Source organism: Camelus bactrianus, chromosome 2 (genome assembly GCF_048773025.1).
Source record: "Camelus bactrianus isolate YW-2024 breed Bactrian camel chromosome 2, ASM4877302v1, whole genome shotgun sequence".
Taxonomy (NCBI): Eukaryota; Metazoa; Chordata; class Mammalia; order Artiodactyla; family Camelidae; genus Camelus; species Camelus bactrianus.
The window spans coordinates 52,256,727-52,282,659 of NC_133540.1; the positions used below are offsets into that span (position 1 = coordinate 52,256,727).

Sequence of the window (25,933 nt, forward strand, 5' to 3'; positions counted from 1 at the left end):
TAAAACATGACGACTAGAACGACTGGTGAAAAGCTCAGGATCAAATTTATGTTAAAACTCTAGCTATGTGATATTTTCCAAGTTACTTGCTTTGTCGATTAATTTCTAGACATGTAAAATGGGGGTAAAGCATATTATCTTCCTCATAGGACTTTGGTGTGGATGAAATGAGTCAGTGTAGATAAGGCTTATACCTGGTACATGATAAATGCTTTATAAATGTTTAATTATTGTTAACACATATATGTCCCATTTTTATTGTCTCTGCTTGAGTGCCTAATACAATGTTACACATGTAACGGGTTCTTTGTAAATTCTTAGTTACAATCCTACAGAGTCATTATTATGAATGTTAGTCTAAAGGATTATCATCATAAATATCCATTCTAACAATATAGTATTGAGGATGTAATTTTTGTTTACTAAGTTAATACCATACGTTTATTTTCTTAGTCCTTTACCTTTTTCTTCTATAAGCAGAATGGAGAAAATAAATACAGAAACAAAATACATGCATCCATGATAAATCAGTTGACTGAGGTTTCTAATGTAATCTGACTTAAGCCAGATCAATCTATGGGTTATGATAATCACTATATATTTTTATTTTAAAAGTGTACATGTACTTTCCATCATAGTTAACTTAATGAAAAATTATTTCAATTTTGTAGACTCTTGGGAGATAATTGAAGGACTCTGTACATACACAAAATGAGGATTTGAAGAAATCTTTTGGCTAAAATGAGGGGTAAGATTCAATTGAAGAAGAAATGTGGTATAAATTTTTCTATTAAAAATTAAAAGCCAGCTCTTCACTATGGGGAAAATATAAATCAAGTATATTTTCTCCTACATTATTATCCAAAAAAAGATTAGAAATCCCTTGATTTTAAAGCTTTGAGAGGCTATTTGATTTTCTAAAAGGACATTCTAAATTCTTTATGTTGATACAAATTTAGAGACATAAATGACTCAGCAAATCTGAAAACATTAATCTAAGTTTTAAAAAAGCCCAAAGAATTGGCCAATTCATATTTTTATGGCAAATAAAAAACAGCATTGAACTAGCTTTTTTTCCCTATATGCATCTATTCTTTTTTCTTCCAGTTTTGTTGAGATATAATTGACATATAACATTGTATTGGTTTTAGGTGTATAGCATGATGATTTGATACATGTATGTACTGGGAAACAATCACTACAATAAGTTTAGTTAATATTCATTGCCTCACAAAGTTACAAATTTATTTTTCTTGTGATGAGAACTTCGAAGATCTACTCTTGTGGCTACTTTCAAATAAATGACACAGTATTGTTGGCTCTAGTCACCACATGGTACATTACATCCCCAGAACTTAATCAACCGGCTTTATTTTTTGCTTCTCTCTCCTTTTTCTCCCTCTCTCCTTTCTCTTCCTCGCCACCCTCCCCTTTCCCTTTCTTTTCTCATTCTATTCTTCATCCCTTCCTTCTTTCCTGTCTCTTTCTCTTCATCTCTTCCTTTCACTTTTTCTTTATATGGCCAGGGACCAGGATCTCTCCTAAGTGCTGGCAAAGAAACAGTCAGTCAGTCAGTTAGACACGATTCCTTCCTCAGAGCTTACAATGTTCTATGAAAAACTGTTAATTAAACAAGTGTGTTTATTACAACATTAAAAGTGCTATAATCAGGCAAGTACAATGCAGGACAAGAGCATATTGCTGTGGAATGCAGCTTCCTTCGTGAATAAGAAATAGTTCATTATGCAGGGTTTTCAACACTTTACTATGTATATATTTATACATAAGTATATAAATGTAAAAATACAACGTAGTCAAACTTTACCTCACAGTATCCCAGAGTGACTAGGTTTCATAGACTGACTACTGGTTCACTCTAATAAATAGCTAATCTTCTTCACCAGACAATTATAAAATAAATGGACAAATAAAAGAAGGTTAAAGAAAGAACATCCTTTTGCATCTGTGTGGGGATGACCTAAAACTTTTTGAGTAATGTCTAATCTTTCTAAAGAAATGTCACTGCACACATTTGGATGTTGTTGGAACTAGTCTGGATTTTCAAGTCTCAAAGTATCAGTTACAACCTAATAAGACCTATGCCATCTGGTTTTTTCTTGCTTGAGAAACTTTTTTTAGTTTACTATAGAAGGACATATCTTAAATGTATTCCTTCCCACACAAATTTATATGCAGGCTGGCAAGCTTTCTCAACGATCAACACTTCTGACTTCATCACAAGGCTTTTTCCCTATGCTGTAATCACAGATGACTGTTTTCCAAATGCTTTTTATAAGTTGTGATCCTGACCAATTAGCTAATAAACCCCTACATGGACTGATTAGTTCTGCACAAACAAACCTCTTGCCATAAAATATCAAAACTTCTTAAAGGGTAACATGTCAGCGATTACAGTCCAGTCCTAATTTACTGCGCCTACTTGCCTTCTTGCGGGATGGCGGCAGGCCAGGCAGGAATATCTAGGCTTGTTTGAAAGCGCACTCTGGTTGCCTAGCAAACCTCCTGTCATGGGAGCCGGGAAGCCTGGCTTCTGCAGATCCTGAGCACCCTGCACATGCCCTCCTCCTCCCAGATGAGGTCCAAACACAAATGCTTTTTTTCAACAAGAGAATACTTAATTCTTTTCTGTAATCAACCTATGTACATATTTAACACAGAGCATTATAAAAGTAAAAATGGGGGAGGCATTTAATATTTCTAGATCACTATAGTTTCCTGACCAATTTCTATATAATACCAGTACAGCACATATAAGTAGGATGCTTTTTTACCCAAGGTTGATAGCACAGCTCAATTTTTCAAAATTTCAGATTACATCTATAGAATATGTAGGTAAAACGAATAGCAACTCTAGGTGTCAGGAGCAGCAACAGCCTTTGCAAACTGTCAGCCATCTACGGAGCATTAAACACCCACCATTTTCTAAAGGTAGTTATGATCGTAACTCCTCAGTCACTTTTAGGCAAAAACAAGCTCTACAATAACGTTATTAAAAGCAACCGTGTTTCAGCGTGGTCACCAGTACCTGTCACAAAGCAGACACAAGTTTCTGCATTCACGGGGGCATAATACAGTTCTATCTTGCAGCTATACTACTAGAATGCATACAATTTAAAAGATAGTTTTTTGACAATTCTGCTTTTCCAGCAGAGATGGCTAATGCTTTTAAACTTAAACGACTCTCTCTTTCCCTCCCTCCTTCTCTCTCTCTTTCTTCTCTCTGGTGCAATTTCAAGAAAGCTCTGGGAAGCCGTGTGGTAAGGGAGAAAAACATGTCTGAGAGTCAGGGCCCTTTAGTCTAGATTCTGCTCAGACACTACCTGGTTGTATAGCTTTGATCAATTCACTTAACTTTTCGGTGCCTCAATTTCCTCATCTGTAAAAGGAAAGGATTGGTCAAGGTAACCTTTGGGGTCCTTTCTGATTCCAACATTTTATGACTTGTCAATAGTATAAATTAAAGAGAATCCAGCAGCCACTATGAGTTAGGAAAATAAGAATAAATACCTGAATAATGTCAAATTTCAGATTTTTTTTAATGCAGAAAATATCTGTGGCAGAAATTCCACCTTGCTCTTCTGCCCAGCACCTGCTAGGGTCCAAGCAAGGCTGTGCATGTTGGACAAACGAGTGAGACAGGATTAAGAGGAGGTTTCGGTTTTTGCCGAAGGGTAAAGAAGGAGAAGACTCCAGAGAGTGAAACAGATGGAGGGCCAATGGTGTCCCCCTAAGTACGCTTCTAAGAAAGAGGTGTCAGTCTCCGTCAGGGCAGGGCTGACAGAGGGTGAGTCTGTGCTGCTTCAGCGTCCACTTGCTGATGCGGACCCAGTACGGGGAGCACATCTTCACGTGTCACGGACAGAAGCTGTGGGGACGCAGACTGCCCGTGCACCGCTGGCAGACTTAGGAGAGCCGAAAGACAGCACTCTGGCTCCTCTAGTGAAAAGTGTATTTGACTATAATAGTAACAATTTATATGTATTACCTTTTATAACTTACAGCATTTTTACAGTTTTTGTTTTATTTCACCTTTGACTAATGTGGCTCTTGTAACTATTTTTCTCTGTAGTTTGCCTGCTAGAAAGTTCAGAGACCAAACTGCAGCCTAAGTCGCAGGGCTGCTGCATGTCATTGTACAGGTTTGCAGTGCAAAGCTCCAGGGTGTCCTGTATTCCCTTTTGAGGGGTAATTAGGCTTATTTATTTATTATTATTTTATTTAACAGAGGATCAAACCCATGACCTCGTGCATGCTAAGCATGCACTCTACCACTGAGCTATACCCCTCCCCCTGTATTCCCTTTTGAGTAGGCGCCAGCACCGTTTAATCAAGGCAGAAGAAACAGACCTTTAGTCACCCTTATTATTCTTTCCCCTGCCCCTCCCCAGCTGATCATCCAAACCTTTCCACTGCATCACCCAAGCAATTTTTAACCACATCCTATTCTCAGCCCACTGCAGGTGATTCACATCCTCAACATATCCAATGGTCGCAACAGCTTCTCAGCCGCTCCAAATATGTCTAAAAACAGCAACAGATTTTTTTCCTCTCCTGAAGGGCTCAAGGTTTAGGTGAATAAATTGCACTCTTGCTAATGCTTTGAAAGCTCTCTATCACACACTGACAGGACGAAACCCAAGTTCTGTATCAGGGTTTACAGAGGCCTTCCTAATCTGCCTACCTCTCAGTTCACTTCCAGCTCTGTTCTCCATTCCCAGAGGTGCTTGTAGTTCCTCAGATGCACACCATGCCATGCCTCCTTGCCACTTCAGATATTGCTCCATCTGCTCCAACTGCACTTCTCCTCATCTGCCTCGTGAAAACCTACGACCCTCTCCCCTATTGGACTGTACATTTTGGATGCAGAGTCTGTATCTAATTGATCTTTGTTTTCCTGGGACCTAGCAAGACAGGAGTAGGGGATTAAGAGGTACAAACTACTATGTATAAAATACATAAACTACAAGGATGTATAGTTCAACACAAGATAGAATCAATATTTTATAACTGTAAATGGAATATAACCTTTGAAAATTGTGATTCTCTGGGTTGTACACCCAAAACTTATATAATATTGTTCATCAACTACATCTCAATTTTTAAAAACCTTGGCACTTCTTAGACATTTAAAAGACATCTTGGAATTCTGCAACAGCAAGTTGGGAAATTGTCACACTGAGATTTCAAGGCACCAACTCCGTATCAGGTTGTCCATAATTGTTACCCAGACCCAGCTGGGCAGAGGTACAATGACACATAACACCCCTGTTTATGGAGAACTCTTACTTATCCTTAAAGTAGTTCACCCTTCCTTTTCCTCTGAATATACTGGAGATAGAATTAAACTGACCCAGTGATTTTAATAATAATTAAATACAGCTACATTCAGGATCCCTATTAGGGTTAGACTCTAATGAGCCTAAAGGTAATAAATGTTGCTCTGGGAAGGCTATGGAGCCCAAGATATTTAGGCTTTTGTCCTCACACAACAGCCTTAAAGAGTAAGAAAGAATGACACAGATTATAAACTCTGATACCTGGGGCCTATATTAAAGGTGGAGTGCCTGATACTTAGGTGATGACAATGAACTATGACTAGCAAAAAAAATGCAGTTACTGGAGTGGGCTTTTAGGGCTGGAAAAAAAAAAATCAATGCATTATTTCCAAGTAGGTTGGGCTTTTAAGGCCAACAGCCATGTGGTTCGAGGTTGGCATATTACTACCTGGTGAGTCTAGGTAGCAAATCCTGTCTGATGCTTCATATGCTAGTGAGTCCAGGTAATGAAATTGTTATTTCCATGGGTTGTCTTCTGTCAGCAATATTTTCCATCCTGATGCCTCCCTAACACACATTTATTTAGTTACCATGGCACTGAAATAACCACATTTTTGAAACTTTGGGGCCCTCCACAAAATTAGACTGTAAACAGATATTCCAGCAAAGTGTTACATCTCACCATGCAATGAAATTATCAGTGCAGCTGGGAGCATATCCCATGCAAGGAGAAGAAGAATCACTCTCACTCCAAGAACAACTCAGTTATTGGATTGCTACAGCTACAAAGGCTGTACATTAGTTTTATGCGCTTAGGATGGCGATTTGCAGAACAGTTTTCCAAATCCTAGTAATATGTTGTCTACTCAGTTTCAATGCACAATATTTGGACTTTTGCAACTGAGAGATTGACAGAAACAGGATTGGAGAGAAGCTGCTTCATTGTATGGAAAGTGGTCTAGAGGAAAAACTCCTTTTAAAGCAGTGGGGATGCCAGCAGGACAGACTGTCACATTCTAAGGACTGAGCTTTATTTACTTGGCAGAGAAGACAGAATCTGAAAGAAAATGCCTCTATGTTTCTAGAGATTCTTCAGCCCTTCACCACATCTACACAGAGATGGTGTGTCATACATCTCAGGACCAGTGCAGATGGCCATGTGAAGTGCCTAAGAAGGTGGGCATGAATGCACAGGGACAGGAGAGGAAATGCCAGCAGGCACAACCCATCCAACACTGAGCAGGGTCCTGGCCGTTTTTGCTGTGAATCCCCTATTGGCTTCTATGTTGCCGATGCATAAGGTACATGTTTGGGGAAATATTTCTACCCTCTTAAGAGCCATGTTATTATCACTAATGAATTAACTCAGAATGCTCATGGCTTTGTTCCTCCCCAAATGATAACCCCTAAAAGGCAATGCCAATTTAAAACTTTCTATATTCCTCATCACAATCATGCCACAAGATCCTCTTCTGCTAATTCAAGATCCCCATGCTCTGAAAAAAAAGGGGGGGGGGGGGGGGGCAGGCACAGATTTCCTGCAGACCTGTCCAGTCCTGAAGTAAGGGCATACCTGTGACAGAAGGGGTTGTTTTTGATACATGTCTGTAATTTTGCATTGATCTGTTGGCCCTTAATCCACTGGGGAATGCTACACACCCACACAAAGCCCCCAGGTACTGCCTTTCACATCTAAAGTTTTGATCTACTGAAAGATGTGTAAAATCTGATGTATCTAGGCAGCTCCTGTCAACTACATGTGTGCTGACACAAAAATTACATAAAAGGGCAAATTATCCCCACTGACATCAGCATTAATTGAAACTTAGAGTAACAATCCCTTAAGACTTTCTTGAAAAACTTGTTGCCACATGAACTCAGGTGGTTTTTGTTTTGTGTGTGTGTGTTTGAGTGTAGCCTGTTGAGATAGCTGTCCTTTCCTCATGCAAGGAATTTTTCATAAGAAGAGGTTCAAGAAGCTAAGGAAAGGAGCTCCCTTGTAGGGGAGCACAAGGGCTATGGGGAATGTTAAAAGCCAGTATCCTGGCCAGTGGGTTTGCAGTCTGCGGGCATATCCTCAGCTGCACTCAACAGTCAGCAGCTGTGTTCTGGGAGGGACGACACAGATCAATTAATCTTGTTTATATTTAGAGCTGGGAAGCAACCTTCAAGGTCATATTTGGGCTCTTAGACTACATATTATGTGTGAAATTCGGCTAAAACACCAATTTAATGAAGTTGCCACCATGCTGTGTGTATGGCAGAGAAGACTTTTTTCCCCCAAAATATATGCAAGGAACTGAGATACTGCAGTTCCTTTATTATGTATCCATGAGATTGTTTTATTTAAAAGATTTACTCTGTGCTTTTAGCATATTTGTATAATTAAAGATACATGCATAGATAAGGCCAGCTAGTCCAAGTATGGCTAAACTGGACTATGTAGATGATACTTCCAGTAAAAAGATCTTGTTTCTTCTTGACAGCCTGAGCTTCTTAGCTTTCTGAGATCCCTAAACAAAAGTGACTCTTACAGGACACTTTTCCTTGGAGTTTAAAATGAAGGCCAACAATCTGTCTCTCTATCCTATTACAATAGCAGCCTTATGGTCACAACTAACAGAAATCAGAAAATGCCAGGAGTGGAATTTTACTGGAAATATACTGGAAAAGGCTGTTAACCCTCTTTGGTTTTATTTTTTTAAAAAAAGGAATGGCATGTCTCTTTGTATAAACATGCAGGTCCTAATAGAATATGTAGGTAGAAAATACATAGGTCCTATGAATATATAGGCAGAAAAGGGTTAAGAGCAAAGCCTATTTGACCAGCCTGTCAGGCTAGAAAGTAAACCGTTGGAGTTTCCTCAGGGAATTCTTTAGAAGGATTAAGTGAGGAGCACCACCAACACAGCATGTTTTCACTTGCAGAAGGGATCATCTGCCAACAGGTCTTGAAGCAGAAAACCAATCTTTTTTGTTTCTCCAAAACTGAAGGATTTCTTGAGGAAACGAAACAGCCCTGTTCATGGTGCAGAGGTATGTCCACTTCAGATGGTATCTGATTAGGGCTGGTAACAAAAAGAATCTGACAGTAACAAATCTGCACATGGTTAACTGGAATTACTAAGTGGCTAAAAAATTAAACTTACATACAAAGTGTTTTCCATGTGACTTTTCCTTTGACCTTCACTCCTTCCTCATTTATTTAACCACTCTATGAGCATATGCCTCACACTAAGGATGCAAAGATAAACAGGATACAGTCCCTACCCTCAGGGTGCTCCCAGGACAGTGAAGGAAACAGCCATATAAACAGGTAATTTTGAAACAATGTGTTAAGTGGCAATGGTGTGCACTGAGTATTGTGAAAATACTGAGGTAATTCACTCAGGGCCAAGACACCTCACCTCTGAGGAGGTGACAGAAGTTTGCCAGGTGGAGGAGGGAAAGAATTGTATATTGAGGGAGAAGCAAGAGTGAAGACAGATGATCAAAAAAAGCATATATATAAGTATAAACATATATATGCATATATGTAAAGAGTAACTATAAAGAATTGGTGTTACTGGAGTTTAAAGCTCAAATAAATTTTTTTTTTAAGATAAGGCTGGGGAATTAGAGCATCACTGATAAAGGATCCCTTTTCCCAAAATTAAAGAGCATTGGCTTTATTCTGAAAGGGATGAGGGAACACTAAAGAGTTTTAATCAGGAAAGTAGCACGGGCCAGTAGGGGTTTTATACAACATCACAACAGCTGGCAGCTGTGTAGAGGATAGATCTGAAGGTAAGATCTGGGCTAGAGACAGAGATGTAGACAGCATTATCATATAAGGGCAGTAGAACCTCTGAGAACACAATTATCTCTGAGGGGTAGTGTATTGAGTGAGAAGGCAGTGAGCTGACCATGAACCCTTACAGAATACCAACATTTAAAGGCTAGGTAAAGAATGTAGGTGGATTTTATTAACAATCTTCCTTGGGCAGATGAGATTATTACTGAACTGGCCAGTGTGCCCACCTACTGCCTGGTTATTCCATGATTAGATTGGTGTCCAAAAAAGAAGTGGTTTCATATGTGTATTTTGAAAATATTCTTTTGACTTAAGATTTATTTCACCCTCAGCAAAATTGTTCCAGTATGCAATTTTAATAAAGCTGGAGTATGAAACACATATTTCTTATTATATCACACTAAAACTACAAAGAGTTTTCTTGATGGTTAAATTACTTTACAGTTTAGAGAGAGAACGCCTAGGGAACGATTGCCTTTCCTGTGTTCCGCAGTGAGTTATTTTATTCTGAGAGCCCATGCGTGGTCCAGGACAGAACAAGTACCTGGTAGTGTGCCCACTGTAGGTGCCAAGAACTGTTGTATCGACTCTAATCTGTGTGAGGCTGGATCACTTAGATAAAAGTTATTTTTCATGACGTGGGTGATTTCACCCACTCCAATGACTTCAACCACCAGCTGCACACAGATGAATTCCAAATCCATCCCTTTCCCTGACTTCAGGATCCTTATGCACACTTGCTGACAAGACACTGTGGATGGCCTCCAGGAACCTCCCACTTCAAATGCATAAAAGTATACTCATCTTTCTTGTACACCTGTTCCTTCCTCTGTAGTCACTGTCTCCAAGAATGACACTAAAATGTGCTCACTTACCCACCCAAGTCAGCTCAGATTCCTCTTTCTCCTTCGCTACCTCCCAAATCCCTTCAACCACCCATTCCTACAGAATCTAACTATCTTGATCAACGGTCTTCATCTCTTTTTTCTACCCCTCATCCTCTGTCCCCTCTACTAGGACAATAATCATAACTGCTCTCCCAGCCTTTGGTTCTCTCACCCAACCAATCCTATCTCCATGGGTTGAGCGTATTATTCCTTAAACATGTAAAATGCTTTTAATGGATTCCCATTGCTTTTTAAAAATTCTAACTTCTTAGAGGCCACGAGTCTTTTCATGATGTAGCTCCTGCCTAACTCCCCAAATATATGTTTTGTCTGCTGCTCCCCACCCTCAGCCTGCCCCACACAATTACACACCACTGCTCTGTAGCAAACTCCTGCACTCAGAGGATCTTGACTGGCCATGCTGGTTTATGCCTCAAGGCTGTTCCTAGACCACTTCATGTGACCACCCCTGCTCCATCCTGAGAGAAACCTTCTTATATTTCAAGCTTCAATTTATGTATTTCATCTTCTAGAAAACATTCTGATCATCCTTTTGTGTCTCCCTTTGTGCCTCCACTGTCCCCTACACCATCTTCTAACAATAACACACAAATTGCATCACATATTTGACTCCCTCTATAATGCAAGCTTTTTTAAGAGGAGAACTTTATGATATTCATCTTTGCATGGAGCCTGCAAAGAGCCTAGTTTGATTCCTGGTGAGCCCTTAATTGCTGTTTATTGACACCAAAACAGTTTTTAAAGCTGATGCTCAGATGAATACATTTTTCTCTTTTCAATTTAATTACTTCGTTATGTAAAAGTAGCCAAAATATGAGGGGAAACAATGACAAAGTACAGTGACTGCAAAGAGATGTGGGTCAAAGTCCAACTCCAATTAATTTCAAATAGCTGGCAGGGCAGAAGCTTGATAGATAAGGAAGCCCAGTCCAGGCTCTGAAGTATAAGTGTCATGATCTATTAGCACTTTCTGTCACATTTGTGCCTTACATTCGCTCTCCCTCACTTAATGAAAGTATTCAATAAGAAAGTCTTTTTGAATAAATATTCAACAAGTATTTTTTAAGGATCTCACTTTGTGCATGTGAGTAAAGCAGTGTCTGCATTTTCAAAGAGTACATACACACAGGGAACAATGTGCTAAAACTGGCAAAGGGCATTTCTGTTTGATACTGCTACAGAAATCTTAAAATGTATATTTAATTTTATAATAGTCTTAATTTTAAGCTCTGCAGTTTGGTTGATACAATTATATTTTTATATGCAATTTGATGGACTTTGGAATCTAAAATAGTCATTGCATTACCTTTGAGACACTTGAACAAGATTAAATCATTTCTAATTTACCCAGTAATCACCTAACACAACAATACATGTCATGTCTTTTGGCAAATACAAAAACTAGATATATTGAGTTAAAAAGGCAAGTGAAAATCTTACCCCAATGTTTGGATTAAGTCTTTTTTTTAAAAATAGGAAACAGCGTATTTCATCTACAAGGTAGATTTAGGAAGATGCAATCCAGAAAATTTCCATTTAAAAATCTCTTGTTCCACACAATCTAATTAGGGTCTGTTTCATTATAATTTTATCTGAACTCTATATGCTGTAGTGCAGCTCTGTAAATGAGTCATAGGATAACTATTCCCAGTTTGTAGCCAATTCTCCAGAGAAGCAAAGGGAAAAAGAAACAACTGCCTTTTAAGGAAATCAAACCTGTTTCTAGAGATAAACCTCTGTCCATTTCTATTTGAGCATATTCTCAACAACCAAAAAAGAGAATACCATAAAATACAGGTCTGTTGGATGAGCCATCAGGCCAAATACATTTGTAGGTTCGTTTAATATTTCTCCTATGTCATAATCTGTTATACATAAACATTTTACATAAACATATGCAACTGGGCATGTGTGAAATGGTAAAATAAAAGGACATTTCTTTCTCTGCAAACGTGAAAAAGTCTGTTCCCAGCTTGGAACTCTATTTTGGCTACTATGTTAAAGAAATTTGTTTTTAAAAGTAAAAAAAGAGAGAACTTGCAGTTTCTAGGAAACATATTAAATATGGAATTTGTATTTGCACAGAATCTGTACAGAAATCTGAATGGTAAGATTGTAAAAAATAAGGCCATGCAGCGGGCACCATTCAATTAACTCCTCTCTGCCTAACTCTACAATTTGATAGGAAAACTGTTACTTCAGTTTGGACTTCTCTCTAACTCTTCTCATTCTCTGAATAAGAAGAAAATTTTGAAAAGAAAGAGAATATAAAACTGTAGTATATGGAGGCTTGACATTTAGCTGTTTTTCCAAATATTTTGCAATTGCTTTATTCTCCCTACATTATTCTAAAATATGCATGTCACTAAACTTTTTTTCAGTGTCTTAGGATGAATTAGAAAAATGACTCCTGGCATAATGAAATTCTTTTAAAGTAAAGCACAAATAATTGATGTTTATTTAGTAACACAAGTCCATTCTCACAGATTGAAATATTTTTACTGTTGCTGCCTGGAAGTTACCTGTAGTAAGGGACACACATAAGCATATACATCTAGCTAATATAAAACCAGGTTTTCTCCTGGAGGAAAACATAGGCAGAACACTCTTTGACATAAATTGCAGCAGTATTTTTTTTTTAATTCAGCTCCTAGAGTAATGGAAATAAAAGCAAAAACAAACAAGTGGGACCTAATTAAACTTAAAAGTTTTTGCACAGCTAAGGATACCACCAACAAAATGAAAAGACAACCTACAGAATGGGAGAAAATATTTGCAAATGATGAGACCGAAAAGGGACTAATCTCCAAAATATACAAGCAGCTCCAAAGAAGACATCCAGATGGCAAACAGGCACATGAAGCATAGGCATCACTAATTGTCAGAAAAATGCAAATCAAACTACAACGAGGTAGCACCTCACACCAGTCAGAATCGCCATCATCAGAAAGTCCACAAATGATAAATGCTGGAGAGGGTGTGGAGAAAAGAAACACCTATGCTGTTGGTGGGGATGTAAATTGGTGCAGCCACTATGGAGAACAGTATGAAGTTCCCTTAAGAAACTAAAAACAGACTTACCATATGATCCAGCAATCCCACTCCTGGGCATATATCCAGAGAAAACTCTAATTTGAAAAGACACATGCACCCCAATATTGACAGCAGCACTATTTACAATAGCCAAGACATGGAAGAAACCTAAATGTCTACTAATAGATGAATGAATAAAGAAGATGTAGTATATATATATATGTGTACACACACACACACACACACACACACACACACACACACACACACACACACACAATGGAATACTACTCAGCCATAAAAAAGAATGAAATGTCCTTTGCTATAACATGGATGACCTGGAGATCATCATTCTAAGTGAAGTAAGCCAGATAGAGAAAAATACCACATGATATCACTTATATGTGGAATACTTTTTTAAAAGACACAAATGAACTTATTTACAAAACAAAACAGACTCACAGACATAGAGAACAAACTTATGGTTAGCAGGGGGCAAAGGGGATGGGAAGGGATAAACTGGGAGTTCAGTACTTGCAGATACTAATTACTATATATAAGATAAATAAACAACAAGTTTATACGGTGTAGCACAGGGAACTATATTCACTATCTTATAGTAACCTACAATGAAAAAGAATATGAGATGAAATATATGTATGTGTATGTATGACTGAAACATGCTGTATGCCAGAAATTAACACATTTTAAACTGACTATACTTCAATTAAAAAAAAACAGCTTTTGTTTTTACTAAATTCTTTGCTGCTTATCCAAATAATAAAGCTACTGCTGAAGAATTCAAACTTAAAAAACTTGATTCCCAGCTATTGTCACAACACTGTGATGCCATTATTCATTAGAGAACTGCAATACTGAATTGTTGAATTTTCCGAATTTGAGGAGGGGGTTGTTTGTTTTTAACCAAATTATTTCTAATCTCCAAGATGATTAAAACAGGTTTTTTGAAAGCAGCAGGAGTGTTCTAGAATTTAAAGAACAGCATTATTTAAGAAAAATAAAAAGTTTATCATAAAAAATATATCTAGTAAAACATCTTAGAAAAAACATTTTAAATAATAATTAGAAAACCCAAGATCTTATAGAAAATACGTGTATATTTCTTAGACTTCAGCATAATAAAAGATTTCTGTAACAAGACCCAAAAGCATTAATTGTAAAAGAAAAGAATTAATACACTTGGCTATACTGAAACTGTTGTTCATAAAATGAAAGCTTAAATAACATGAAAAGACAGGTTATCAATTTGGGAGGTCATTCACTATACATCCAACTGACAAGGTTTAATATGAAGAATAGCTAAAGTACTTGTACTAATCACGACAAAAAGCACAAATAATCTAAAAGAAAAATATTCTGAAGATATGAATAGGCAATTCACTGAAGAGAAAACACACAATAAACAAGTGAAGAGATATTCATATCACCTGTGATTGGAGAAATACAAATCAGGACCCCAAAGAGATCATTTTATACCCAGAAGAACGGCAAAAATTAAAAAGTCTGATCAAGTGTTGGAGAAGACATGGAGCTACATGTACCTCATGCATTGCTGGTAGAATTCTAAAATTATGCATCAGTTTGAAAAAGAGTTTGGCATTTTCTCCTAAACCTGATCATTTACAAACCTATGAGCAATTCCACTCCTGGGAATACAGCTAAAAAGAAGCCCTTGCCCACATGCAACAGAAGACGTATTCTAGTAGCACTGCTCAAAACAGCAAAAACCTGGGGCAGCCCACATGCCCCTCGACAAGAAAATGGTAAATAAACTGTGGGATACTCACACAGTGGAATATTATACATCAGACAAAACAAATGAATGAGTTGCAGCCATGTGGATCTATCCTGTGACAATGTCTTAAGTAAGAAAAACCAAGTCTCCAAAGACTATAACAGCATGATGCCTTTTTTATAAAGTTAAAAGCAACTAAAATTAAAATACTGGTTAAGAGTGCATAAATATTCAATAAAATTATATAAAAAGAAAGGCAAGTAATGATGAAGACAGAATTCAGGATGATGCTTACCTCAAGTCAGGAGAGGCAGAGTGATATATTGAGAGGTACCAGCCCATAATGTTAGATGTAGGGTTTTTTTAGTTTTTGGTTAGGGAATTGGGGGTCATATGTGTGTATGACATTATTAAAAATAGCTTAAGAAATGTGCTATGAACCAAGAGTTATAATTATTCCAATTCTGTGCTCCTGTTGTCCAAATTAAAAATAAATTTTAATTTAAGTAAATAAAAATTCACACTTTATGGCTAAAACACTTTCGAAGGCATTTTTTTAAAGAACAAATAATGACCTTGTTTGTTTTTCTGTTCTTTGTCAGATTTTGTACATCAAATATTTTATACCATTTAAAGAATACTTCCAAATATCAAAGTAAAATATATAAAATATAAACATATTTAGCACTAAGTTCAATGGATTTAATCGTTCCCAGACAACTCTAACTTTGCTATAGGAGTAACTACTTTGTCTTTCTCTTTCTCCTTCCAGTATTTTAAAAAACACTTTCCTGGAACATCTTTTCCCTCAAATAGATGCCATCTTCATTTTTTTTCTGTTTTCTCATCCGTCACATCCTATTCACTTTCTTTCTTTGCTGCTGAACTTCAAATATAATCGTCTACGTTTGCATCTCCACCTGTTCTCCTCTAATTCCCGTTCACTTCCCAGCCAACTACTGTGTGGCTTCCATCCCTGGCATTCTATTAAGAAACAATCACCCAAAACCTCCTACTTGTCAAATATATGGTCTTACCATCCTTTTTCTTGCCCAAGCTGTATATATTGGTCTTCCCCAAGATTCTGTCCTCTGTCCTCTTTGCTTCTTGCCTCATGTATTTTAGCTATTTCCCCAGATAATGTCTAGTACTGGTCACTCTCTTGAGCCCAGACCCACACTTTTAACTCTTCATTACATATTTCCTTCTGTGTATCCAATAGATAACTCAAATTCAATTTATTTAGAATTAAATTTATTTTCTTTTCCCCATAACTGCTCCTCACCCTCCTGTGAAATCTTTCAGTAAATGCTACCTACATCTTTGTCTTCCAATATAAAACCTCCACACTACAGTCCACTCTTCCCCTATTCTTGCCATCTACATCTATATCTTTCTAATTTGTCTATGTTTCTTCTTTTTCAGCCCCAGTGCTCTTAGCTACTCTAGAGTCTCACTCGAGTTATTATAACCACCCCCTAATTGTTCTCCATCCTTCAAGCTCTGCCCTTCAATCCATCTCCACATTACTATCTTTCTAAGCATGCATCAGATCGTGCCAGTCTCCTGTTTTAAAATCTTTAATGAAAATTTGAGAGAAAGAATTCGTAAGAAATAAGATGATGCATTTGAAAGGAAGAAGATAGTGACTTTTAATCCCTGGTTCTTCTCAACTTCTCAGTTAACAAACTTAAGAGATTCTAAAATTTGGTATCTTATAACACTTTCCATGAGAGTGATTGGCAAGACCTTCATTATAGCCTTTCTCATAAAGAGTTTTCCTTTTGAATTTGACACAAAGACTTAATGCAAACTATGGAAAATGAGTGTAGAGTTTTGAATGTTCTCATAGGAACATGCCAAGAGCTTCTATATAAGCATAAAGAACAAAACAATTAAAGAAAGAAGGCCCAAACATCAAAGAGGGTCATTCTGAACAGTATCTGATTGAATTCTGTCTTATACATAATTCAGTGAGATTTATCCAATACTCATTAAAAGAGATCATTATAGCACAGGAACTGAGTAATTTCTCAGAAGAGGCTAGTCTCTGAAGTTGATTGCTGTTCATTTACCAAGCCACACTCTTGCATGCTCTTGTATCCATGTTGAATGTATTCCCTAGGCCTGGATGTCTTTGTCCAGTTCAATATCCAGTTTGTTTTGGGTTTTTTTTTAATTGAAGTATAGTCAGTTTACAATGTTGTGTCGATTTCTGGTGTACAGCATAATAGTTCAGTCATATATATACATACATATATTTGTTTTCATACTCTCAAGGTCCAATTTGAATGGTGACTCCTCTGTATTGTCCCCTGATGCTACATGCAGAACTAATTTATTCATGATTTTTATTTCATAATGTATTGTATATTCCTCTCCTTAAAACTTTGTCACCTTCTTTAATAGTTGTGACTCTGCCTCTCCCATGCAAGTTTAACTTTTTAAGAGCAAAGACAATGTCTTATTCACCCCAGAATCTAGCATACTTGTGGTATAATAAGAAATATATTTGGTCTTTGTCCCTAGTACCTGTACTTCACTGAAGGCAGAGTTTGGCACAAAACTCCTAAATCGTTGGGATTTCCTGAGTGATAGGAGTGTCTTTTGTTACTCATAAGGAGCTTTTTATCTAATGAGGTGACTTAGAGTGGGCCGCCTAGATAGCCTCAAGATGGGGCTGGTCACCAGAAAGAGCAAGTGATTAAAGGGCTGGAAATTTCAACCTCACCCACTGATTTCTTAGAAATGGAAGGGGGTGCTGCAGATTAAACTCTATAAAAACTCTTGAATGACAAGATTTGATAAGCTTCCAGGTTGGTGAACACATCACTTGCTGGGAGGGTGGTGTACCCTAACTCCATAGGGACAGAAGCAACTGCACCCAGGACCCTTCTTGACCTTGCCCTATGTACCTCTTCATCTGGCTGTTCATCTATATCCTCTACAATATCTTTCATAATAAACTGGTAAGCGTAATTAAATGTTGCTCTGAGTTCTATGAGCTACTCTAGCAAGTTAATCAAACTTAAGAGAGAGTCTTGGGAACCTTCAATTTATAACCAGTCAGAAGCACAGGTAACAATCCAGATTTGCAACTGGCTTCTGAAGAAGGGGCAGTCTTATGGGACTGAGCCTTAACTTGTGGGATCTGACACTATCTCTAGGTTGATAGAATCAGAATTGAGTTAAATTTGTAGGCCACTCAGTCAGTGTCTTCTGAGATATGAGGAAATGCTTGGTGGCACTAGAAAAAAACACACTAGAATAGTACTTTTCACAAAGCAAGTGGTGAATATGCTTGCTGAATTAAAATGAGTATCAGAAGCCAATGTTAAAAATTAGGTAGAATCCATAAATCTGCGAAGTGTGGTTGATTTTACCCTGAAATAACTTCCCTAATGTTTATGGACACAATTTGGAAAATTACATGAAAAAAATTCTTACAGTAAAATTGAAACTATAAACAAAAATAATAACCATATGTTTAGCTAAACGTTTCCCTTATTAATGCAGTCTGAGGTTATTTTATAACTGCTTAATATTGGTGTTAATTAAAGTAAGCTTAGCCAAATAAAACCCTAAAGTCTTATTTTTCTGAACTACTATCTAGCTGGTATCACCCATCACCTTATAAAATTGGTTTTTTTAAATTAAATGCAGAACTCTGAATTTACTGGTACAGCTAGGGCCCCAAGGTAGATGTATTCCATTAGAAGGGTAAGTTACAGGGAAAGAATGACTGGCATTTCTAGAAGTCTTTATTTGAACAGCTGTCGTGGGAAGAAGGAGTAGACCTGTTCTGTACTTCACTGAAGGCAGAGTTTGGGTCAATGAGTAGAAATTACAAGTCAGAAGATTTCACCTAACTATAAGGAAATTTTTTCTTGGAGTATTGGTGACCAACAATGAATTTTTTAGATTTTATTGAGTCCCAAGACAAAAACTATATTTTAAAAAGCGGGTTGTTTATTAGTGATATTGCAAAAAGAAGTCCTCCATCTAGGGGCAAGTTGTATCAAATGAGATGTCTCTTTCAACACTAAGATTTTATGATCCCATTAATATTTCCCATATTTTTCAGTTGTTGCCATTCTGCAATCTTATTTTGCACCTAGACTTAATCCTGTCAATTCATGTCTGCGCCCCAAGGGAAATTTCTCTTTATAAAAAGTAAGTCTGTGTTCTCATTGTATATAGATCTATTACAAAGAGAGAAAAAAAGGGTCTCTGGATGAAAATGGGACTTGTAAACAAAATGATTTTTAGTATATGTCTCATCTCAACTCCTAGAATTAATAACATGAAGAGCTTCTAAACTTTAGTTAACTCCTTCCTTGATGGTGACGTGCAAGACCTTCATTATGACATCTCATGCAAAGAGTTTTCCTTTGACTCTGACACAGAAATTTCATGCAAACTATGGAGAAAGAGTGTAGAGTTTTCAGTGTTAGTATAAGAACATGCCAAGACACTTTCACGCATGCATGAAGAAAATAAAACAATCGAAGAACAAAGGATCAGGCCTCAGAGAACATACTGATATTTCCACTTCAACTGCTTGAAAGTGACTACATTCAATAGAAAAACAAATGGTGAAGGGGGAAAACAAAGACTGAATTAATCTCAGACATACATCTGGAGTTTATAAGAGAGAAGCAGAGGAGGACTATGTGACCGATTCATAATAATAAATAACCAAGAAATTTCATGCAGTTATAATGCAGGCAGTTCCCAATTATCCGTAACAGAAGCAAGGAAAGCAAAAAATGATCTGAAATCTAAGTAAGTTAAAGATAAATTTGCCTCAGAATTCCATCCTCATATCCTTTAGAGTTTTCTTAAATCAAAATACTTTATCTTTCCTTTATTTGTATTACAATAAAGGTGGCACTCTGTAGCAAAGGGACTCAAGGACAGACAATGCACAGGGAAATCCAGAATAGATCTCTTAAATATTCATTGAGGGCCTCTCATGTGCAAGAAACCATCAGATAAAATAAATATAAAACATGCTCCCTGCCTTTAAGGAACTTAGCATTTTCTTTGGAAAAAACACACACTCGTGAAAAATAAAAAAAAAATTAAGTGTATGATTAAGCATCAAATGCTTGGGCATTGACAATGCATGGCATTGACAGTTTTAGAAAAATGAAGTACTCATATTTTGTTTGCAGAGAGATACATGAAAACAACTGGACTGAACTAAATTTTGAAGGATTATTGGGGGGGGAATGGCTACATAAGATAAGAAAAGATTTGTTCTGGTGCTATGTTCCTTTAACCTAGCTTAAAACGACCTATTGGACTGGGTTCCCTCACCTCTTTCCATACACACATTCACTCACAGGCTAAGCTTTTAAACAATGTTGGTTTTCTATGAAATACTTACAGGTAGTTAAAATCTCCCAAAGCCCTAGTCCCTAAAGGCTCACTCGTTCTCACTCTCGCTCTCGCTCTCGTGCTCTCTCGCTCTCCCCCTCTGGAGTTCAGTGTGGTTTTCCCTGTCCTATCAATTAGCAGAAACTGTGAATACTTAAAAACACCATACTTCCCAGAAAAACATACACATAACAAAATTAAGCAAGTAATTCCTAAGTGTTTGTGCTCATGAAGGTTAAGTGATTTTGAATGCTGTGAAAACGGAAATCTCCAGTGCAACCCTCCTCTTAGATACGAGCAGAGGCATGTTCTGCAAGGTCAAAAGGAAATTTAGGGACAGAGGAGAAACAAAGTCCTAGCACAGAAAAGGAAAAGCCAAGCTGAGTGATAGCGTCTGCATTCTCCACTGCATCCTTTGTAATAAGCCTTTGGGGCTACACTGTCAGGGTTTCTCTTGGCACCTGCAGCAACCTTTAGAACTAAAACCACAATGAAAAACAGCAACATGTGTTGCTAAAAAAAGTCAATCTAAGATAAAAAGCAGCAACACGGAAGGAACTGGAGAACTCCCAGCACTTGAGCTAGATTAATGATTTAGGGGGTCATTGCAGAACACAGACTCTGGAAATGGAAAACCAAAAAATGAGGGGTGGATAGTCATGTTCAGGTTATCTGTCTTCAACAAATGGGAGAGACCGGGAGCATGTCCTGAGGGATCAGTAAATGCCATTGTGCAACTGCTGAGTCATCTCACTTGCAATTATTTTAGTTTACAGATAGCTTTTGGAATATGGACATCAACTTTCTGAAGGTCAGAGATATGGACCCAGGCGGTGCTCTCTGGAAACCACACAGATAAAAGTGTAATCACAATGCCCCCAGGGACACTAACAACTTGAATTTTGCTAGCTCCTCCGCCATGCTCAGGGACACGTTCACTCACATCCTTCTGCAGCTGCCTTCCCAAGGATGAGTGTGGCCCACTGTTCATCCAGTCTGCCTCTATCACTGCTGTTTCCAGAAATCTCTTATGGCAAAGCTACGTCTCTGCCAGGAGCATTTAGGTTCCTGTGTACAAAGCTGCAGAGCTGCAAAACCGTCAAGGGGTTAAACTGCAGTATCTCCAGTCCTTGCTATCCCTTCCTCTGTATGAGAAGGAACAGCCAGAGCACATCTCTTCACAGTGTTGTGTCGCACACTCACCTGGATGCTAGCACAGCTAATACCCTACATTTCACAGAACACAATTCCTATTGCTGCCACCTACTCTCCCACTATTGGAGTGAGAGGTTGTCCCAGGCAAGGCTGGGGAAAAGGCATCTCCATTTCCCACAGGCTCTCCTCTCTTCCACACAACCAAACATGTAACCCACTCTATGTCATGACCCCCATGGACACGTCTTTAGGTTGGATTCACTCAGGACCAGCCCCATTGCCTCCAAAAAATTAAACCAAAGGCCATGTACATGGAATAGATGGTCACGTATATGTAAGTTTCCAACCTTTGAATGTTTCAACACAAAGAGCTTTATCTTTAATATTCTGCTTCTCTCAGGGCAAATTTACAATCAGCAGTACTTTTTGTTGATGCCTAAAGGATGTCTAAGAGTACACATGAGCTTACATCTCAGCACGGAATCATTCCTCCTGGGGCTCTGCTCCTGGCCAGGTGCTGGGCCTGACTAGGGGCTCCTCTGTAGCACAGAGAACGGAACTGTAAACCAGAGGTGGTCATTCCTCCATGCTTCATATTATTTACATATAATCTTTTATATTATGTGGAATCTTCTAAAAATAATTCATCTTTTTCTAAGAACCAGACTAGTTAGGGAATTTTAACTATATTAAAACAAAATTTTATAAACTACGTTAAAAACTGAATATAGGTTTTGTAATTCTTTCATAAATTAAAACCCAAAACACGAAGTCTAGGACCTAAATTTCAATGATGTGTTTCCTAAAAGGTAGGCTTTCTCTTGAAACTGACCCTATAACTTTAGGAAAACAATACTACAATGATATAACCACATTTTTTATATTTTATATATGGCTTTATCATGTACACAACCTATTTTGACATATCTTTCAAAAGAGAGAGCAAAGTTTATTTCTGTAAGATAGGTTTCTGAAAATCTGATTTATCTGAGTATATTGTCTTTTTTTTGATTGAAGCATAGTCAGTTTACAATGTGTCAATTTCTGGTGTACAGCATAATAGTTCAGTCACACACATATATATACATACATGTATTCATTTTCACATTCTCCTTCATTATAGGTTACTACAAGATATTGAATACAATTCCCTGTGCTATTCAGTATAAACTTGTTGTTTATCTATTTTATATACAGTAGTTAGTATCTGCAAATCTTGAACTCCCAATTTATCCCTTTCCACCTGCTTCCCTTCCTGGTAACCATAAGTTTGTTTTCTATGTCTGTGAATCTTTCTGTTTTGTAAATAAGTTCATTTGTCTTTTTTTTAGACTCCACATAATAAGTGATATCACATGGTGTTTTTTCTTTTTCTCTCTGCTTACTTCACTTAGAATGACAATCTCCCAGTCCATCTATGTAGTTGCAAATGGCATTATTTCATTCTTTTTATGGTTGAGTAGTATTCCATTGTATAAATATACCACTTCTTCTTTATCCAGTCATCTGTTGATGGACATTTAGGTTGTTTCCATGTCTTGGCTATTGTACATAGTGCTGCTATGAACACTGATGTACATGTATCTTTTCAAATTAGAGTTCCCTCCAGATATATACCCAGAAGTGGGATTGTTGGGTCATATGGTAAGCGTATTTTTAGTTTTTTAAGGAATCTCCATACTGTTTTCTATAATAGCTGCACCAAACTACATTCCTATCAGCAGTGCAGGAAGGTTCCCTTTTCTCCACAGCCTCTCCAGCATTTGTCATTTGTGGACTTTTGAATGATGGCCATTCTGACTGGTGTGAGGTGATACCTCATTGTAGTTTTGATTTGCACTTCTCTGATAATTATTGATATTGAGCATTTTTTCATGTGCCTATTGGCCATTTGTATGTCTTCCTTGGACAATTGCTTGTTTAGGTCTTCTGCCCATGTTTGGATTGGGTTATTTATTTTTTATTATTAAGTTGTATGAGCTGTTTATATATTCTGGGAATTAAGCCCTTGTCAGTCTCATCTTTTGCAAATATTTTCTCCCATTCCGTAGGTTGTCTTTTTGTTTTGCTTATGGTTTCCTTTGCTGTGCAAAAGCTTGTAAGTTTAATAAGGTCCCATTTGTTTATTTTTGCTTTTATTTCTATTGCCTGGGTAGACTGCCCTAGAAGAACATTGCTCAGATTTATGTCAGATAATGTTTTGCCTATGTTTGCTTCTAAGAGGTTTATAGTGTCTTATGTTTAAGTTTTTAAGCTATTTTGGGTTTATTTTTGTGTATGCTGTAAGGGAGTATTCTAATTTCATTAATTTATATGCAGCTGTCCAGTTTTCCCAACACCATTTGCTGAAAAGACTCTTTACTCCATTGTATATTCTTGCCTACTTTGTCAAAGATTAATTGACCAAAAGTTTGTGGATTTATTTCTGGGTTCTCTATTCTGTTCCAGTGATCCATATGTCTATTTTTGTACGAATACCATGCTGTTTTGATTACTGTAGCTCTGTAATATTGTCTGAACTCTGGGAGGGTTATTCCTCCAGCTTCATTCTTTTCCCTTCAGTATTGCTTTGGCAATCCTGGGTCTTTTGAGATTCCATATAAATTTTAGGATTATTTGTTCCAGTTCTGTGAAAAATGTCCTGGGTAATTTGATAGGGTTTGCATTAAATCTGTAGATTGCTTTGGGTTGACTATACTGTTTTGATAAATCAATGGAGAGCTGAAAACCCTGATTCCCTAGGCATTAATACCTTCTTGTCCATTACTTATAAGGCACTAATTATCTTTATGCAAAAATTTTATCCTGAAACAATCTGGAAATTTAGTACAACTGGAACATGTGGGAATTTTTTTCTCTCAAAAAATTTTCTTTCATATTTTAAAAACTTACCAATCACTTTCAGTATTTTTAAATGTTTAGGAATAAAAATGTTACCTAGATTATGTGACCTTGACATTTACTTATTTTATCAGCCAAAAAGAATTATACTGACTAGTATAATCATGAGTGACATGTACATGATATGAAAATTTCTCTTTATATATAACAGTTGGCCCCAAATTAATTCAGAGAATCTTCATTTTCACCAAAAAATACAGCATACTCTCAGACTAGTAATTCTATTTACAAATTACTTCTATAGGAATGATCATTTAAGTGCACAAATATATTTTAGATATACAAAAGTATTCATCTCAGCACTATCTGTAATGGTGAAAAATTATAAATAATTTATATGTTCATTGGGGAATGAGTTATATAAATTATGGTCAATCCATACCATGTAATACTGTGCAGTCACGAAAAAGATGATGTAAATCAGGATTCACTGACAAGGAAAGATGTTCATGTTGTGTGTTTAATAAGAAAGCACATTTAGTACCACTCTTTTTACATAGAATTGACTGTAAGTGTGATTGTCAATTGGTGTGTGTGCAGAGAGAGGGGACTGAGAAGTTGTTCACCAAAGGGTTAATAATGTGTTATTTCTGGATGTTATGATTTTTTACTTTATTTTTATCCTTTTCTGTAATATTTGAATTTTTCTACAACGACAATGAGTCATTTTTTATAATCCAAAAATAAAAGCCATTTTCAGTTCTATTTTAATTTTTTAAAAAAACAGACCTGAATCCTTTTTTGGGATAGAACCACGACTTGATTCAAAACACTGCGCTTTGAGATGCGGAACTAAGCTAATCAAGTCCAAGTTTACCAAGGACTGCCTCCTTTTTTGACACATTTTACCCAAATGAGAGGGGTTTAAAGAATAGATGAAGAATATCAAACACATTCCCTCTCCCCCATCAAATTAGAATTTGTCAGAGAAGTGAACAGCTAGGTCAGAGTGAGCGATTTCATTCTATGTGATAATCTTTAGCCACTGTTTCTCTGGGGTTTCTAGTAGAGTAAGGAAAATAAAACTTAAAGGCTATAAAATCATGTTGAATCTATAGTTTGAGTAAAGAAGTTAGATTTACAAAAACATCAATTGTATTTAAGTTCATGAATTCTTAACGATATTTTAAAAACATGTTGATTACATTTGTGTATGCTAGGGAACTACCTCTTTATTTAGAAAAAAATAAGGAAAGGGAAAGAATAAAGCATTTACCCCCCCCCAAAAGAAGAATCATTATAAAATGATGAATTCAGTAGTAATTCATTGCAGTACATTTTTCAGCATTAAAAAAGGAAAATCTAGCAAACAAACACATGAAATTGATACCTTTTGAGTTTTTGTTTTGCTCATTTATTTATTTATAACATATACATCCTGCAAATGATGATTTGGAGAAGTGAGAAAAAAAGTCCCATAAAAGACTGTATAAAGAATTGCCCTTTCCAGAAAATACTGCTTTATTTTTCAAGTTAACAGAGAAAATATGACCATTCATGGATGTTTTCTTTCATCTATTATCTTCTTGATTTAAAACAGACTCTAGCTAAAAGGAACCTTAGAATCATGTATTCTAAATCTTTCCTTTTATTAACAGAGAAATTGAGAGCCAGATAGTTTTAGTGATATAGTTAAGGTCACAGAATAAAGTCAAGTTAGACCCATGGCTAGAGTTCAAGTCTCTTGATTCCCAGAGTTCAATCAATG

At 36.9% G+C, this 25,933-nt stretch overlaps 1 protein-coding gene and 2 long non-coding RNA genes across 8 annotated transcripts in view; 2 read left to right on the top strand and 1 right to left on the bottom strand.

The window, feature by feature from the left end:
• LOC105067132 (uncharacterized) overlaps window positions 1–25,933 on the top strand; it is a 280,700-nt gene that overhangs the window by 213,821 nt on the left and 40,946 nt on the right. The window lies entirely within an intron of this gene.
• SYNPO2 (synaptopodin 2) overlaps window positions 1–25,933 on the bottom strand; it is a 156,533-nt gene that overhangs the window by 116,473 nt on the left and 14,127 nt on the right. The gene's annotated exons all lie outside the window — the stretch shown is intronic.
• LOC141573455 (uncharacterized) lies at window positions 6,348–8,461 on the top strand. Its single transcript, XR_012499189.1, has 2 exons — window positions 6,348–6,598; window positions 8,226–8,461. It is a non-coding gene; the product is annotated as an uncharacterized LOC141573455 (long non-coding RNA).